The 19,007-nt window shown below is 42.2% G+C and overlaps 1 protein-coding gene across 3 annotated transcripts in view; it reads left to right on the top strand.

Moving 5' to 3' along the window:
- Nucleotides 1-19,007, top strand: part of LOC125462956 (transcription factor SOX-13-like) — a 178,827-nt gene that overhangs the window by 74,034 nt on the left and 85,786 nt on the right. Inside the window, exon 3 of one of the 3 annotated variants that reach the window (XM_059653338.1) lies at nt 3,132-3,196. The exons of the other annotated variants lie outside the window; for them this stretch is intronic. The gene's annotated coding sequence lies outside the window, so the exon portion shown is untranslated. The remainder of the gene's footprint in view (nt 1-3,131; nt 3,197-19,007) is intronic. 3 annotated transcript variants of the gene reach the window in all.

Below are 19,007 nucleotides of genomic sequence, written 5' to 3'. Positions count from 1 at the left end.
AGCATCCAACCCAGGTCCATTCCCCTACCCCTGTACTCCCCATATTTAACCTACCTTACTTAAACATCCCTGAACACCATGGGCAATTTAGCATAGCCAACCCGCCTAGCACATCTTTGGACTGTGGGAGGAAACCGGAGCACCCGGAGGAAACTCGTGCAGACATTGGGAGAATGCACAAACTGCCGCCTGAGGCTGGAATCGAACCTGGGTCCCTCTGACGCAGCAGTGCCAACCACTGAGCCACTGTGCCGCCCACTTTTTTTTTTTGAAATTTTTTTTCACACTTAAGCCATGTATTTTATTGACTTATTGTTTTAATTTACTATTACACAGATGCAGCTATAAACAAGATAATAAAATGTGAGGCTGGATGAACACAGCAGGCCAAGCAGCATCTCAGGCGGACAAGAGCTTTTGTGCTCCTGAGATGCTGCTTGGCCTGCTGTGTTCATCCAGCCTCACATTTTATTATCTTGGAATTCTCCAGCATCTGCAGTTCCCATTATCTCTGCAGCTATAAACAGTCTAGAATCCTACACATAATAAAATAGAAAGTGAATGTCTCCAAATTTGGGCCTAGATCCTCCATCAGAAGTGGGGGGAGAGGAAGGGGGTTCTGGAATAAGTACTTGTAGTTAAAAAACTAAATTCATAATTATAAAGTTTCAATGTATTTTTCAGCGTGATGTTTTTGAAAACTTCAGTAACTACAGGAATGTTGACCAAATACGTATAATGTTTGTTATGTATGCATGGCAGTCAGAAATTTGTGAGTAACTTAACGTACACACTGCTGATATATCACACGACAAGCCCTGGGAATTATCTTACTGAACCCATTCACAACAGTTTCGCAGAAGGAAAGAAGAAATCCAAGAAATACTATCAAGACAACATTGCCACAGCTTATGAGGGGAACCCATGAATAAAACAAATTTTGAGGCAAAGTTTTATCTATCAAAATTTCAATCAATGGGCACAAGTTACAAAAAGATTTTTATTTAACATGGGTCCAAAATATTTTCAGAAAAGCCAAAGTTATTTTTTTTTTCCTCCTTTTTAAGTGTCTGTGACAGTCACAATAACAAATTGCTCCACTCTCTTGCCCATGGAATGTTAAATTATATTTGGATTAAAAAACTGACTTTTGTGACCACCTTTTGTTGATTTGAGCAAGGTAACTGAGGTCCAAAGGAATTGAATGCACCCCCACTTAAGAGTTTAGGAGATGTGTTTTGTTTTGTGAATCTGATAATTTCGCAAGAGTGGAAAAAGCAACCAAAGCATCATAAATAACAAGGTGTAGAGCTGGATGAACACAGCAGGCCAAGCAGCATCTTAGGAACAGAAAAGCTGACATTTTGGGCCTAGACCCTTCATCAGAAGTGGATGGTGACAGAGGCCCAACCCAGTTGTGTCCTTAGTCCTGTATCATGCCAAGCTCTTGACAGTTGAAGGAGCTGTGCCCATCTAAGGCATCTGGAGAAGTCTAAAGATATGGTCAGAGTTGGTGTCATCTTTCCCCAACCCCTCACGTCCCGCTTCTATCTCCTTCCCAAAATCCACAAACCCGCCTGCCCTGGTCGACTCATTGTCTTCGCCTGCTCCTGCCCCACCGAACTCATCTCCACCTATCTGGATTCCATTTTCTCCCCCACTGAAAGACATGTTGACACTCACTGCTTCAATCTCTGTATTAAGAATGGCCACATGAATGAGCTATGAAAGCGATATCAGTAGGAGTGTCACCTGATGAGCTCTTGTGCATAAGAGGAAAGAAATCCTGAAGAGATAAACCTGCTCCTTTAATAATTTCATTAGCTTATTGACATTTCTTGTTGATGCTTATTCATTCATCTAGAAAATTCAGCAATGCCCTTCATATCCTATCCCCTTTGGATTTCCAATGAGATTTTGGACAGCTTTTTTTTGCATCAGTAATCATTCTTTACCAGTAACAGAATTTCCTGGTGATTCAAGATTTTCCTTAAGCCTCTCTTCTATTGTTTTGTTGCTTTCAGCAAGATGATGCTCCTAATTTGTACTTCCATATCATTTAGTATCTTTGTATACACTCCTATAAGAACAACCTTCAACCATGCCCTCAGGAGCCAACCTTTCTCTAGTCTGTGTCTTAAATAAATCCTTTTATAATACGAGAGTCATCCTCATCGACTTTTATTTGCACCGTCCATTTAAGTTTTGCCCTGATCGTTCGTTGAACCCAGCAAGTTTTTTTTCCTCAACGTTTCAACTGATATAGCATATTTTAAGATCAAACTGTATTGCTATTTTTTGTGGTGCTCACTTTAGCAGTATGTTTTAAACATCAGATATTTCTGCAAATCGCTTTTAATTATTATAGTATCATTCAGAGTAGTGATGTGTGTTTTCTCCCAGTGTGCATACTTTGTGCTAATATTAGCACTTCATTTGTCTTTGTTCCATTCCATTTGGAGATAACCACTCGGCTCCTGACTCCATCTTGTTGGTGTTGTCCAAGTAATGTGTATTATATCAAAGTCGTTAAATGAAAGCCTTTAGGAAATTCCCTGAAACGCAGCCCTCAATATTGCCAAAGATCTGTTCATTATTACATTACTTCAAACCTTAGCTTTTTATGTTGTTTTTTATCCATTCTGACTTCCCACTATCTTGGATTCATTTATCAATCTTCTCCGAGATGGGTTTTTGTGACTGGCTTCCTAACAAACTATACCACATAATTCATCACTGTCCATTTGACATGGAGCATGTTCAGAAAGTCAAGAAGTTAGGACAACTTCATTTTTTTTATTTAAATGAACTGTTTTAGGAGCTGCCTACTTGCTTAGATTGATCATTATGCAGATACCTTTGAGATTGTTCCATTCAATATTTCGGAAATTTTTATAATAGATCTGTATTTTCTGTGTCAGGTTTGTTGCCTAATTTTAGTGTAATTTTGATTCCAGTGGACTAGTTACTTAAAGTCAAATTTTGAAAGTAAACCACTGACTGCAACAGTCATTTGAGTTGAGCTAGTCATAAGTGAAAGCAAAACACTTTAAATTAGGATATTTCCAATCCAGAAGGAGCTCCCAACATTTGCTTGACTACCTCACCCACTGGTTGATTTTTCTCTGCAGGATAAATCCCATCCAGCCTTGGGAGTGTGTTTGTCTTCAGCTCTTGTCTCCAACTCATTGAAATTGTAAGTGGTTAAATCTCTTTGGATTATCTGATAATCAAGAACAGGCTTCTCCTGTTTCATCTGTTCTGACACTTCTGGGATATAATCATTGAATATCTTAACTGTTTTGCATTCATTCTCCACTTCAAACACTTTGCAGGGGTTCTCAATCCTTCATGAACAATCATTGGCGACTTTTTTTTTGGTGGCCCTGCTGTTAAACATCACTTTCTTTTTGAGTTTCAGAAGTGGGTGATGGTTTCAGAATCTGAAACCAAATCCTCTTTTATTTGGACATTTCAATAAAACAGTTTATAGCACAGAGCTTTATAATGTCAGCAAATTGAGAACCTTCAGTAGCAAGGTATGTATTCTTATTTGCATTTGCAATTTGGTAACTGTGTCTGGTAACCGTCAGGAAAACTTTGTTATTGCTGCTGAATGGAATAAATCTAAACTATATCCTTTATCCAAGTTGGTGGTGGCTGGAGCTTCTTAATTAAATTGCTCCTACCTGCACTGATGGGCTGTTTGAGACCTGGCAGGTTTTTATTTTGAAATGCCAAAGCTCATTAAGAGCCAGTTCTCAAAATCTGATGTTTGAGTGTAACTTGTAGTGCACTTCCAGCATTTCTCAAAAGCACTGTTCAAAAGTCCTATATCTGGAGTGTTCAATTAACCTTTGTTTAATTACTGATCACAAGAAATCGGCAACCAGAGAGATAAAATGTAGCGCTCTAAAGACCCAATTATAAACCTCAGCCATATATTCTATTTGAGTGCCTGTCTGTATCTTTCATATTTTTCCCCACTGTTCCAGTAATATTTCAACTGTTATACCTAAAAGTTTGGCTCTCTTTTCACTCCGAGGACAGTTTATTTTAAATGCTAGGGAATTCCCTAGAATTTAAAAAGAAATGTTAATAATACTGAATGCATGTATAAATTTGGATTCCCCATAACCCGACACACAGCTCTATACAGCCTGCCTGTATGCCGTGCATTATGCCAGACGATACCAGAAATATACAGAATACAAACTGATGTTGTACAATACAAAAATTAACTGACCAATAGCTCCAAAGTAAACCATTTTAATAGTAAAGCAAATAAGCTCATTACAATTTGAAATATGTGTCATTGAACTCACATTATATTGAAAATATTAAAATGTCAAATTCTTTGACATTTATATCTAAATGTATAAGTTTTTGTGAAATTTGTTTTTGTTCTGTATTTTGTCATTTTTTCCCCCTTATTCTATTGTGAAAATAGTCTCACTGTCTCTTTCATTGCGTCTTTAATATTACGGAGATAAATTATCTGGTCATTCATCACATTTACTGTGTGTGGAATGTTGAAGTGTGAAAATCAGCTACTTGTAAGTAATGACCATGTTGTTGACTAATTAGCTGTAGTGTAATTTTGGAAATCCAAAGATTATGAAAGGATTTTTTTGTTGCTGTTTCATTAGAATGGACAAATATGTTTATATGCAAGGAAAAACCATGAGAATTCAGAAAGGTGTTTTTTTGATAGTGATCTTCTGGCATGTATAAGTTATTCTCTAACAGAAATTGAACACACGGGACTGAATAAAGGACCAGGCTGTTTGATTAATGCTTTATCCTTATCTTTATCCTTTGGGAACAAATAATAAGGAGCAATAATGGAATCTGCCGACTACTGGGCCACTTTTCTTGAGTTTATCAGGTGAGCCATTATGGCAATGAATATTCGCAGATTAATTTTAAAGCAACAAGGCTTGTATTCATATCGTGTAAAAAAAGAAAGAAACACCGAAATGTTTCAGAGTTAAGGTTGCTGTAGTCCCAGGGGATTACTCTCTCATTAGACAGCACGAGAGATGTCTGGTGGTGAATGTAACCTGAGGGTCTCTGTACCTCAAGTAAGGAGTGAGGTTGAGAAGATGGGATCTTCATGGTTGCATCATTTGGTGCGAGCTAGGATTATTGTTTAAACCAAATTTGGCATTGAAGCTCCGAGGTTGTTTGTAAACGCTGGAAGTGCTCAGCAGGCCCGGAAATATCTTTGGAAGGGGAAACCAGAATTAATGTTTTCAGGACTGTGGCCTTTCACTGAACTGAAAACAGACGTGAATGGCATTTTTGAAGAGGCAGGGAAATGACAGATGACGTTGTGATTTAATCACTCTGCCTTCTACCCTACACAGCCCTCTTGTTCTTTCCACAACTCTCTTCCCCCATTTTGTTTTGATTGAAAACCTGTTTTATCCTCGAACTTGTTCCAGATCTGAGGAAAGGTGCCCTTTCACAGATGCTACCAGGCCTGCCAAGGATTATTAGGCTTTTACTGCGATCTTTCACTTCTCTGGTTTGTGCCCTGGTAAGACTATATTAGGATAGTTGGCCAGTGCTGTGTTGGAGAGAGATGTTTTGAGGAGAGGAAAATACAGAACCAGTGAGGTTTAGAACCAGTGAAGGCCCAAGCTGAGTGCTCTGGCAGCTGAAGGCTGTGACGTAATGAACACGAGGGATGCATAAGAGGCCACATTTGGAGCCGTGCAGTGAGGAAATGGAACATTTGACCATCTCGTGACGCACCTCTTTGCCAGAAGTTCTGGGTTCAATATACATGCACCACAGAAATTGGGACACTACCACCGTCTGTCAGATCCCCAAGAGTACGGACTAGACTTTGGATTACAGGCCTCAAGGAAGCTACAGAGGAGGAAAGGACCAGGCAAGATTCTTTATTTCAGGAAAAAACACCCAAGTGGCCAGCTAACTATTAACATGCAAAGTCAGATAAAGGCAGTGCTTGTGTGAAGAAAGTGAAGGGAGAAAGTAGGCAGACAAGATTGTCCTGTATTTTGCAGGAACTTCTATTAAATCTCATTAGGAATTATCGAAAGGATTTCGATCGTTACATTTAAATAGTGATAATTAAGCCTCAATTAATTCTTACCAAATAGAAAGTTGCTTAAATAGTACTTGCTACCAAGTGAATCTGTAACTTTGTTTTTGTCTTTGTCATAATCTCCCTACACTCTTACACGCTGTTTTGTAGCACGGTTCATTTTTCCATTTACTCCACCAGATACCTGTATGTCCTCTCAGCTTCCCTTGTTTGGCTCCTTTTGTATGGCCCTGGTTCTCGGGTAAAGGGATATTCTCCTCTGTTGTGAGGTCCAACGTAATTAAAGATTGGGTGGGTGACTCATTTTGATGATTTTGATCTGTTTGATTTGACCAAGCTCTTCACCAAGATTCAAGTTTTAAAAAAAAGAGAAAAAAGGCAAAACGGAAAGGGGGGAAAGAAAGAAGTAAAGAAAGAAAGAAGAAGAATAGAGCGGAAAAGAGAAACGAAAGGAGGAGTGGACATGCCCTGGCTTCAGAAGCCTGACAGCACTGCCATCTTACTGGAATTTTTTATTCATTGTAAGGGCCCTTGTTTCATTGCTTACCTCTGATTAAAGACCAGCTTCCATTCCCTGCCCTCCTCGCCTCTGGAAAGTGTCTGACCTCTGACATACCACCCTGAGAGTTCTTCCTCCCTATGATTGATTCTGGGCAACAGTTGTCTCCAAACGTTTTCCCCAGTGTTCTGCCTGTCTCAGGGGTGGGTCTCTGCGCCGGTAGCTGATCGTCATGGAATATATCACAAGCTCCACATACTGCCTTTTGTGAATGAGTCCAATGTGTTGAGTTTTCCGTTCCCACAGAAAACAGTGGAGCATTATTGAAAGAGTCCTCCTGCCAACAGTGGAGTGGGAACTCTGTCGTCTTGAGTTTCAGTGGCAATGAACAACTCTGCTCTGTGGTTAAACTTACCCCGTGACATGAATCAGAGGGGGAATGAATGCATATTTTCTCACTTTCGCATTCTTCTGGTTGCTAAGGACCAGTGTTGAACCAGCAAATTCCATGAATTGGGATAATTGTTCTTTGAGAAATTAGTGATATTTGTTCCAGTTTGGATCCTTATGATTCAGGTAGTCTGCATTTTTAAAATATGAAATAAAATGCATTAAAAGAGTGGAAAAAAATGCCCTGGTCTTTGTCTGTTGTCTTGAAGTGAACATCAATTGTTTCCTTGTGTCAGTGACAGAGGATGCCAACAGATGTGTTTATTAAGTGTTCCCTTGTCGTCTGGTGGGTCTGTGCTAATCTTAACAACTTATTTTCCCTGGCATTCAAATTCTGCCTGATACTGTCAGTCTAACATTTAGGAAGAGATGCATTGAATTACTCTCTGGATCTTGGAAGTCTGTTTTCCTTGGGTTTTCTGCTTTCCGCGGGCACCAAAGAACAAACTCTGCATCGGAGGTCAACTAATCCTAATGGGTGCGGCATAAAAACCAGTGCATTAGTTTGCCCCGTTATAAGCTTGTATCTTATCTGAATTTCCTCAGGACGTTCTACTCCTTGTCAGAGCTGATGACTACTCCCATGTAACTCATCCTTGCAAGGATCATCTCCTGAGGATATCAGTAGTGATTGCTGTTGGGACAATGTTAACAATGTTTGTTTATTTAATCTTAATTATCAGATAATGATCTGATTGCCGTCACTCATAGCTGACTAACGGAAGTTATAGAAAATGAATGAACAGGGTAGACAGGAAGAGATGGTCCTCCTTTTAATAGAGGGGGTCAGTAAACAGGGGCATAGATTTCTGGTAAGGGGCAGGTTTGAGGCAATGTTGAGGAAAACATTTTTCAACCAGAGGGTGGAAAGTGTCTGGCACCCACTGCCCGAAAGAATGGTAGAGGTGGGAACCTGTGCAACATTTAGGGAACATTTGGATGAATATCTAAAATGCTGTAAGTACACGAGGCGACGGGGCACTTGTTGGGAAATGGGGTCAGAGTAAATACATGTTTGATGACTGGCATGGACACAGTGGGTGTCTCTTTCCAATCTCTAAAGCAGCTTTCAGGCTGTACAGCAACACCTTGCATTTTGACAGGTGGGAGATTACCAAACAAAATTTGATATTGAGCAACAAAAGCAAGGAGTTAGGAGTGCTGAATGAAATGGATACATTTTCAGGCAAAATGTATGTTAGGAAGGGAGTTCCTGAGTGCAGGGTGGCCTCACAACTGAAAGCATGGCTGCACACAGAGAGGTGTAATTTAAATAGAGGATTGTAGGTGGCCCTAACCTGAGCAATGAGGAGATCTTGGAAGATTGTTGATAGGGATGATCTGTGATTTTGAAAAGTAATGGACAAGCGTGACAATGGGACAAATTTCTGTCAGCGCTGTAAAGGTGGTTTTTGAGTTTTGATCTGTATCCCTTTTGGCTAGGGGCATCACTGAGGGAGAGAAAGCAGAATATTTTGAGCCTGTATGCTACAGTTAGAACTTTTTTTAGAGTCCTGCTTCAAAGTCTAAATCTATAGCGCACAATTAGAGCGGCATGGTGGCTCAGTGGTTAGTACTGCGACATCACCATCACTGCACCAGGGATCTGGGTTTGATTCCAGCCTCAGGTGACTGTCTGTCTGTGTGGAGTTTGCACATTCACCCCGGGTCTGTGTCGGCTTCCTCCAGGTGCACTGGTTTCTTTGCACGATCTCAAGATTAGGTGAATTGGCCATGTTAAATTGACCATAGTATTCAGAGATGTGTAGGTTAGCGAGATTAGCCATGGGAAATGCAGGGACAACGCTGAACGGGTTTATTAGAAACTAAATAGCATCCAAAGGTAACAAAGTGTGGAGCTGGATGAACACAGCAGGCCAAGCAGCATCTTAGGATCACAAAAGCTGACGTTTCAGGCCTAGAACCTTCATCAAAAAAAGGGTCTAGGCCCAAAACGTCAGCTTTTGTGCTCCTGAGATGTTGCTTGGCCTGCTGTGTTCATCCAGCCTCACACTTTGTTATCTCGGATTCTCCAGCATCTGCAGTTCCCCTTGTCTCTCAGCATCCAAAGGTGATGTAGTGTTGGGATTTCTGTGATGAAGGAGATAAACGAGGGACATCGTGTATGTATAGCACAGCATTAAAATGTGTAGGGTTGTGTTTTTCTCCTTGTTACATATTAGTGAAGGATAAAATCAAGCTAGCAATGCTATAGCATTGAAATTGAATATCCACTTGTTAGATAGGACAAAATGGTTGTGTTACATCAACCAGATGGGAAATGTCGTTTTGGCAGAAGTCTGATGCAGGTCTTTTATGCAGACAGGTTCATGTGTGCAATTGTTCAGAAAGATCCTGCCTGTCTGACTGACCTCCATGGCATCATTATTATTGATTTCTCCATGTGGTGAATGGCTTCCTGACCTATTGTGGATAGAATGTCTTTCAGCTTTTCCAAACAGCATCTTTACAATTGAAATGATTTGGTCATTTTTCTTGCACACCCCTCGATTTTCTCCAGGCAGCGATCAATGTACCTCTCACAGGAGAGTGAGAAATGAGAACTAAAGTCTGTCCAGAGTTGACACACAAGTTGCAACACAGATAGCTGTCGAGGACTCTGGACAGGACAACAAGTCACGTTGCTGCTTATCATCCAAAAGCATTCGGACCAGATCAGTCATAATCAGCAACATGCTTGAAGTGTTGAATGTCCTACTCCTCTTAATTTGTACGTTTGTATGTAATCCAATGTGCCTGACCTGTTTCCCCGGTCTACCTTTTGTCTCTTCAACTACTAAGTTCCACTATTATTAAATTTTGACCTGGTTTCTTTTTACAATCACTAACCAGACTCATTATATTGCCCAAAACAAAAGGTGTTGTTGTCTTAAACCTCTTTCTTTTAATCTTGTAGCCTCTTAGGTTTATCCCTTCACTAACAATAACAGCTAGTATTTATATAGTGGTATTAGTATCAAAAATTTCTTCAAGGCACTTTTATAGCAGCATTATCAAGTCAAGGTTTAACACTGAGCGATATAAGGAGATGTTGGGGCGAGAGAACCAAAAGTTTGGCCCAAGAGGGAGCTTTTAATGGAGGCCTTACAGGAGGCAAGAGAGTTTGGGAGATGACGCAGGCTTAAGTGATAGATATTCAAGTTAAACTCCCCATCAGTCATCTCTCTCACTCACTCTCAAATGAGAGAACAGCCCTGGGACTATGGTGATTTTACCTTCACAATGCATAGGAAGGACACCCAACCCATCACTCCCATTCTGGATTTTTAAGAGCTGTCCCAGTTGACAACTACTTCCCTGCTCTTTCCGTGCAATATTTTACTTTTCAAATATTTACCCCGTTAGAAGGGCTTTACGTGATGCTAATAGGATAGTGAGTTGTAGGCTCATCAGTTAGTCAAAAATGTCATACCATCACCTCAGGAAGCTGTTCAGCCCATCAAGTTACCATGCCAACTCGCCTAGCTTGGATCAGTAGTAATGGTCTCACTGCTGAGTGAGAAGTTTTGGGAATAGATACTGCTCCAGTATCTGATTGCACAATGACTTCTTGGGATAGTACCGAGCAAACATGCCTCGTCAGAAATGCCATTCTTTTTAAATTGAGGCTGGTTCTAATGGGCGTATAATATCTTTACTCAGAGAGTGGTAAGGGCATGGAACGCCCAGCCTGCCAATGTAGTTAACTCAGCCACATTAGGGGCATTTAAACAGTCCTTGGATAAGCCTATGGATGATGATGTAGGGGGATGGGCTTAGATTAGTTCACAGGTCGGTGAAACATCAAGGGCCGAAGGGCCTGTTCTGTGCTGTATTGTTCTATGTTCTATATTCCTTCAAAGAACAGCAAAGAAGTTCTCCAAGTGTCTTGACTGAGATTTGTGCTTCCACCAGCAGAAGCAGCCATGCTCGCCATGTCTCTCATTACTGTTTGTTGGACCTTGCAAATTGACTGCTGTTTTTACCTCCAATAAATAACAATGTGGCTGTAAAATTATTTTGGAAATGTCAGTAACATGGAAAGCACTATCCAACTGTGAGTTACTACTTCTTACTTGTGACACTGCTATTCAGTGATGGTTACCCAGGTTTTCTGCCAGGTATTTTTTCGTTCCTCCTTGCTTTGAATTACAGGCATTATAAATTGTTCAACTTCATGGTGCAGATGACAGGTAATGATAATACTTATTTTGAGGTAGAATGATTTCTCAGGTACACTAAACCGAGATAGCAAGACAGCTATTTATGCAATAGTTGACTTAACACAATATTGAAGCAAATCGATAAGCAGCAACTTAGTTTTATCCATTCATGGGATGTGGGCATGGCTGGCAAGACCAGCATTTATTGTCCATCCCTAACGACCCAGAAAGAAGGCATTTAAGAGTCAACCACATTGCTGTGGGTCTGAAGTCACACAACGTGAGTGAAACAGATGGGATTTCAAGATGAACAACATTGGCTACGTGGTCACTGTTAGGATAAGTTTATATTCAAATTTTACCTTTTATCTTGGTGGGATTTGCAACTGTGTCCCAGATCATTAACATAAATTATTAGTTCAGTGACATTACAACTTTGCCACCAATTGTTCAACTTGAATTTAGCCTCTTAATGAAACATGTATAATTTCTACCTTGGGACCCTGACAACTGGCAACAGGTCTTCAGTGTTGATTATTGTACCAAAGATATTGGAAACTCAGTGTCTCTAAGGTTACAAAAGACAAAATTCCTTGGGATCAAAAGGCTGGTGTTGTTGGTTGGTATGCTAACCTGACTGGTTTTCATGGAAACACTTCATTTCCTATCTAGGTGATGTTGTCAGTGCTGTGTAGCCTCCTTTTGAAGCGCTGTTGTTCCATCCCACTCTGAATTTATGTGGTCTGGTCCGTCACGGGCAGGTTTGTACTGTAGTGGTATGCAGATGGGGTCTATTTTAACACGTTTGTTAATTGCATCTGTGGTTGAAAACCAGGCCTCCAGGAATTCTCGTGCTTGTCTTTGTCTCGCTTGTCCTAGTCCTGTAACTTTGTCCCAGTCAACTCAATGTCCTTCTAGGTCGAAGTGTATTGAAATAAGGGAGAATTGGCTGTGCCAATGTCACCTAGAAGAAGATAAAGCGTTTGCCAGAAAACCAGTCAGCTCGGTGATCCAACTGCAACCCAAGCCACAGATCTTCATTAAATCATTAATCTAAAGGCTTCTTGTTCAATATGCCAGCAGTTTAATATATTAATGACTTCTCCTTCAATAAATTCACAGTACAGTTGCTTGGTTGTTGGTTGGCTTGTACACTCACGACATGAGGTTGCAGCAGAGTTGATTGTACCTCCCCATGTCCTGTAAGTTTGTTATATTAGTTCACCCATTGTCTTTGCAATCAACTTGGTCTGATTAGTGATAATGGGAACTGCAGATGCTGGAGAATCCAAGATAATGAAATGTGAGGCTGGATGAACACAGCAGGCCCAGCAGCATCTCAGGAGCACAAAATCTGACGTTTCGGGCCTAGACCCTTCATCAGAGAGGGGGATGGGGTGAGGGTGCTGGAATAAATAGGGAGAGAGGGGGAGGCGGACCGAAGATGGAGAGAAAAGAAGGTAGGTGGAGAGGAGCGTATAGGTAGGGAGGGGATAGGTCAGTCCAGGGAAGACGGACAGGTCAAGGAGGTGGGATGAGGTTAGTAGGTAGGAGATGGAGGTGCGGCTTGGAGTGAGAGGAAGGGATGGGTGAGAGGAAGAACAGGTTAGGGAGGCAGAGACAGGTTGGACTGGTTTTGGGATGCAGTAGGTGGAGGGGAAGAGCTGGGCTGGTTTTGGGATGCGGTGGGGGAAGGGGAGATTTTGAAGCTGGTGAAGTCCACATCGATACCATTGGGCTGCAGGGTTCCCAAGCGGAATATGAGTTGCTGTTCCTCCGACACTTCCGCCATCTACAATCCGACCCCACCACCCAAGACGTTTTTTCCATCCCCACCCCTGTCTGCTTTCCGGAGAGACCACTCTCTCCGTGACTCCCTTGTTTGCTCCACACTGCCCTCCAAACCCACCACACCCGGCACCTTCCCCTGCAACCGCAGGAAATGCTACACTTGCCCCCACACCTCCTCCCTCGCCCCTATCCCAGGCCCCAAGATGACTTTCCACATTAAGCAGAGGTTCACCTGCACATCTGCCAATGTGGTATACTGCATCCACTGTACCCAGCGTGGCTTCCTCTACATTGGGGAAACCAAGCGGAGCCTTGGGGTCGGCTTTGCAGAACGCCTCCGCTCGGTTCGCAATAAACAACTGCACCTCCCAGTTGCAAACCATTTCCACTCCCCCTCCCATTCTTTAGATGACATGTCCATCATGGGCCTCCTGCAGTGCCACAATGATGCCACCCGAAGGTTGCAGGAACAGCAACTCATATTCCGCTTGGGAACCCTGCAGCCCAATGGTATCAATGTGGATTTCACCAGCTTCAAAATGTCCCTTTCCCCCACCGCATCCCAAAACCAGCCCAGTTCATCCCCTCCCCCTACTGCACCACACAACCAGCCCAGCTCTTCCCCTCCACCCACTGCATCCCAAAACCAGTCAAACCTGTCTCTGCCTCCCTAACCTGTTCTTCCTCCCACCCACCCCTTCCTCCCATCCCAAGCCGCACATCCATCTCCTACCTACTAACCTCATCCCACCTCCTTGACCTGTCCGTCTTCCCTGGACTGACCTATCCCCTCCCTACCTCCCCACCTGTACTCTCCTCTCCACCTATCTTCTCTCCATCTTTGGTCCGCCTCCCCCTCTCTCCCTATTTATTCCAGAACCCTCACCCCATCCCCCTCTCTGATGAAGGGCCTAGGCCCGAAACGCCAGCTTTTGTGCTCCTGAGATGCTGCTGGGCCTGCTGTGTTCATCCAGTCTCAAATTTCATTATCTTGGTCTGATTAGGCCCTGTTTTGGCTGTAACATCAAAGACGATGGCTGACCATTTCCCTGTGAAAATAAGTGTTTTAGCAGCTTGATGTTTTGCATCGTGTCAAGAGTGCAGTGATTTTCTTTTTTTGAGAACGTTAACCAAGGCCAGTTTGAAATGTCGTGACCCTATCTGACCAAACCATTCAGCTCAGAAATGCCCATATTGGAAGCTTGGCTGAACTTTCTCACCTGTGGGAAAGTCAGTTGTTTATCTTTCAATCTCCACATTGCATTGCCACAGTGACTACGTTTCAAAGCTATTTCTTTGGCTTTGAGGGTCATTAGTGGCACAATGTAGTAAAAACACAGCTCAATATCTGAGTTGTACAGGGTCCCAAGTAGGCAGAAAAATGCAACTGCTCATTTGGAGAGTCGATATAGACTGAATAGGTCAAATGGCCTTAATTTGCATTACAATCTGCTGAGTGATTCTGTACTAAACGTTCTACAATGAGAAAGTAATCACAGGAGGTTATACTTGAGGAGAACGGACGTGTATTCCTTGCTTCTGTTTGCTGTTAGATGCTCCCTTCTTAAGTTTGCTAGTTACCAGATGATGAGCCCTCACTCTCCATGCCTGGATCGCAGACTGTGTTGATTTTTAAGTTCTTTTGCATTGCATTAGCATTTCATGGTGAAGAAAGAGAGTCTGCATTTGTTTCGGAATTGGTTCACCCTTGCTTTAACCCCACACCTTTTTACACCCAAAATTGAAGTGTCACTCTCTTAATTAAGAGAGGCAACCTATTCGTTCACAGCAAATTCCCACAAACTACAATATTGTCAAAACCAAACGATTTGTTCTTGATATTGATTTGAGGGGTGAGTTATGGACCAGACAATAAGAGTGGTCCATCACCCCTCTTCGAAGTAGAACCATGGGAGCTATCAAGGCCATTGAGCAGCCCCAGTTCTGTGTCCTGGGATATCAAAGGAGTGATACTTCCCCTATTTAAATTGCAACCTTTTTTTCATAGTTTGAATTCCTTTGTACTGCTGACAGAAGCACCTCCCACAGTTATTTTGGGACAAGAACTCTTAAGATTGCCATGCGACTGTTTCTGTTCTGGTCCTGTGCAGACACTTGAGGCTCTGATCTTTTTTGCCTGAAATGGGGCGGCAAAGCACGAGAGATGCCTGTGGCAGTCGTGCCAGTTTACTAGCTCTCTTGTGGGCTCTGTTGGCTTTCCTAAGGATGGTGGCAGTGCCAGCAGGTTGGCAAGGTGCAGTCAGACTGTGAAGCCATCTACCTTGTTGATTGAGCGCCTTGAGGTTATAAGAGCACTCAGAAGGCGAATACATAGAACAGTACAGCACAGAACAGGCCCTTCAGCCCACAGTGTTGTGCCAAACGATTATCCTACTAAGATCAATCTATCCTGCATACCGTACATTATGCATTCATCTATGCGCCTACCCAAGAGTCACTTAAAAGTCTCTAAAGTATCTGAAACCATGACCACTGCTGGCAGCGCATTCCACATGCCCACCACTATTTTGACATCTCTATTTCTGTTGGGTTTGGTCATGTTGAGGAGCTCTATGGAACTGACCACCTTCATTATTGGACTTTATTTTATTTGATGGGGAGACATTATGATTCTTTTGGTTTGGACAAAAAAAACTAGGGAGCAACAGTGACATTTTTTGTACTGTATTCCAACTCCAGTTCTGTTAACCCTACCTGATTTCAAGATGAAGATGCTTCTTAAAACATAGTACAAGAAGTTAGCCATTCAGCCCATCAAGTCTGCTCTGCCATTCAATTAGATTTTTGTGCAGTTGTGATGAACCTCAATTCCACTTTCCAACATATTCCCTATAATCCTTGATTCGCTTAGTGATTTTAAAAATCCATCTCAGTCATGAATAAACTTTAATGCCCCAGTCTCAACAGCAGTATTTTGGCAAAGAATTCCACAGATTCTCTTCTCCTCCCTTTCTTAAATGGGCAGTTCCTTACCCTTACTCTGGCCTCTGGTCCTAGACTCTCCCACAAGTGGTTACAGCCTTTCTGCATCTACCCTAAGAATCTTGTAGGTTTCAATAAAGTTGCTTTTCTTTCTTCTGTATTTCAACAAATGCAGACCCAACCTACTCAACCTCCTCTCAGAAGACAGTCCCTTCATAACTCATATCAGCCCTAGTGAACTTTCTCTGGACTGCCTCCACTGCCAGTCTATCTTAAGTTGGTTAAGGGGCCTAGAACTATTTGCGGTATTCTGGCTATGATCTGACTAGTGACATGTACGGTGTTAGCAAAACCTAGTACTCCAAATACTCCACTCCCTTTAGAAATAAAGGTCAAAATTCTACTTGTCTTCCTTATTACCTGCTGAACTTCGATGCTAGTTTTTTTTTATTGCGGCTTGTGGACAAGGATTCCCAAATCTTCCTGTAGCTTTCTGCAGTCTTTGTCCTTTGGTGTATGATCTTTCAAAAAACAATTGGACCCACAGCAGTGGGTGCTGAGACCACCTGCTGGCCTCCCTTTGAAAATAATTGGGCATCAAACCCATCTTTATAGTCATGATTCTGTCCCCTGAAAATTGTGGCAGGATGGCAACATGGGCAAGAGTGCAAACTGGGATCGTTCCCGTCTCCTGTTCCCTGCTCTAGACCAGGAAATGCAGCTCCTAACATGCCATCAAATCGTCTCTTTCTCTCCAGCAGTTCCAGCTTAGTTGCTTCTGAAAATTCTGCTGGGATCAGAAATACCTTTTTAATGACATGCTCGTCAGCGAGAGCGGTATTCCCGTGTTGTCAAATATTTGCCCGTGGAGAGGGGAGGTATTCCCAGGTGCCCTGGTATCTCCGTTCAAACTCTGCTGTGTGCCACTTTTGTCAAATGAAAATATACGCTAAGCATCTAAAATGAAACTTCGCCCCAACGGTAACTGTCGGTGAGTTGTAATGCAAGTGTCAAAGGCTTAATCAAGGAAACGTTATAGTGCACTTTAGCATTCACCCTGCTGTGAGAAAAGGGAAATGGAAAGGCCTGTAATTTGAATAGCAACCTTGTTACAGGGAGAGTAGTATCGAGAGTGCCTCTGCAGGCATGGGATTGATTCCTGGCCTTCTGCCCAGTATGAGGCTGTAGCTATTTCTAGAACAGTATGCTTGGCATCGGCAAGAGGTTTTTCTCTGGGGCATAGAATGATACTGTCTGAATTGGTGCTTGCACAGGATGGGCGCTGCCCTGACAGGAATGGGCATTTAAAAGAATTCCAGGATGCTGACTGGTAAAAGAGCTGTTTGCTTACAGTCTGCGAGAAGGACCGGACAATACAGCTAGTTTGGGCCTGATTTTGACCCAGGGTATAGTGCCAAAGCTGTGTAAATCACCAGCAAGTCAATCTTATGCCACAGAAAAATAGTTAAAAGTGTGATATTAACTCTGTTGCTTATGGAATGACCATGTCTAAACCTCAGTCGGGTTCTGTTGTGGAGTCGTATTGGACTTAAAACATTAACTCTATTTTCGTTCTCCCAGATTTTGCCAAATCTGCTGAGTTTCTCTGTCATAGATTCAGACTGCGACAGCATGGAAATGGACCTTTCTGTCCAACTAGTCCACTCTGACAATGTCCCAAACTAAACTAGTCCCACCAGCCTGCATTTGGTCCATTTTCCCTCCAAACCCTTTCCTATTCATGTACTCATCCAAATGTCTTTTAAATGTAGTGACTGTACCTGCGTCCACCGCTTCCTCTAGCAGTTCGTTCCTCACACAAACCTCTCTGTGTGAAAACATTTCCCGTCATGTCTTTTTTTCAAACCTTTCTTCTCTCACCTTTTTAAAACAAAAATGTCCCCTAGTTTTTATTTCTGGCTGCTGAGTCAGCTGAACAATACCATGGGGCCAGTTTAGAAAGGTTTCATTTGTTGAGGGAAGGAAAGGGTGATAGATGTGGAGAGAATCGATCATTTGAAATGTAAATTGGACGGGCACTTGAAGGAAGTAAGTTTACCATGGCATGGGCCCCAACTGGGGCAGAACTGACTGGATTGTTCTTCAGAAAAGTGGGAATGAAGGACTGATTGGCCCCTCTCTGTGCTATAAATGACTCAGCAGTTGTAATTGCTATTTGTTTTCTCTATTTGACTAGCTGCATGATTTGAAGAGAATGGACAGAGTTATCCACTGAAACTTCATGTGAGTTTCAACTTTTGTAATGTTACCCAATATTGAAAATGTTTGATCTTACTCAACAAATCTTGTTATCTTCTTTTTTCATCTTTGACCCTATGTTTCACCATATCAGCATTAATGTCTGTCCAATTTTCACAGTTTTGGTGTTGTTTTTGAATCTTGTGCCAATTGTGTAATCTTGTAAGTTTAATCAAATCAGAAAATGTTACAAACCTGATTCAATTAATATCCAGGAAGATCGCAAAGTACAAGAGGGAAATTTAGCATAGTATTGGAAGCAAAGAGGTTTATGTAAAAGGATTAACCAGAAAAATAAAATGGACTCCTAAGGCATACTTATAAATTTAAGATTTAAACAATTAGGTGGGAATAAAGTTAGATGCAAACAAATGTAAAAAATTAATTAAATGAATGTTTTGCTCTTGTCTTTACAAAAGAAGTGAATGATGTGAAGGTGAGGGGGACAGTTAGTTCAGTTGGCTGAATGACAGGTTCGCAAAACAGGTGTGGGTTCAGTTCTTGCATGGGCTGAGATGACTGAAGGACTGTCCCCCTCGACCTCTGCCCTCACCTGATCTGAGGTGACCCTCAGGTTAAGCCAACACAGTTGGCTCTCTCGCGCGCGCTGTCTCCCTCTGCGCATGCGCTCTCTCTTGCGCGTGCTCTCCAACGAGCGAGCAGCCCTGTGATCTGTGGGATTAGGGTGACTTTATGCTAAAGAGGAGGTGGAAGGTATGAACAAGATCGTGGTGCATCAAAAAGGTCACCATGTCTCAAAGTTGTTCTGTCACCTGGTCCAAGTAGAGTGCATCCTTGGTTCGTGAAAGAAGCAATGGTAGAAAGA

The sequence above is a fragment of the Stegostoma tigrinum genome, chromosome 21, assembly GCF_030684315.1.
Source record: "Stegostoma tigrinum isolate sSteTig4 chromosome 21, sSteTig4.hap1, whole genome shotgun sequence".
In the NCBI taxonomy this organism is placed as follows: Eukaryota; Metazoa; Chordata; class Chondrichthyes; order Orectolobiformes; family Stegostomatidae; genus Stegostoma; species Stegostoma tigrinum.
This window is presented reverse-complemented; position numbering and strand designations above follow the sequence as displayed.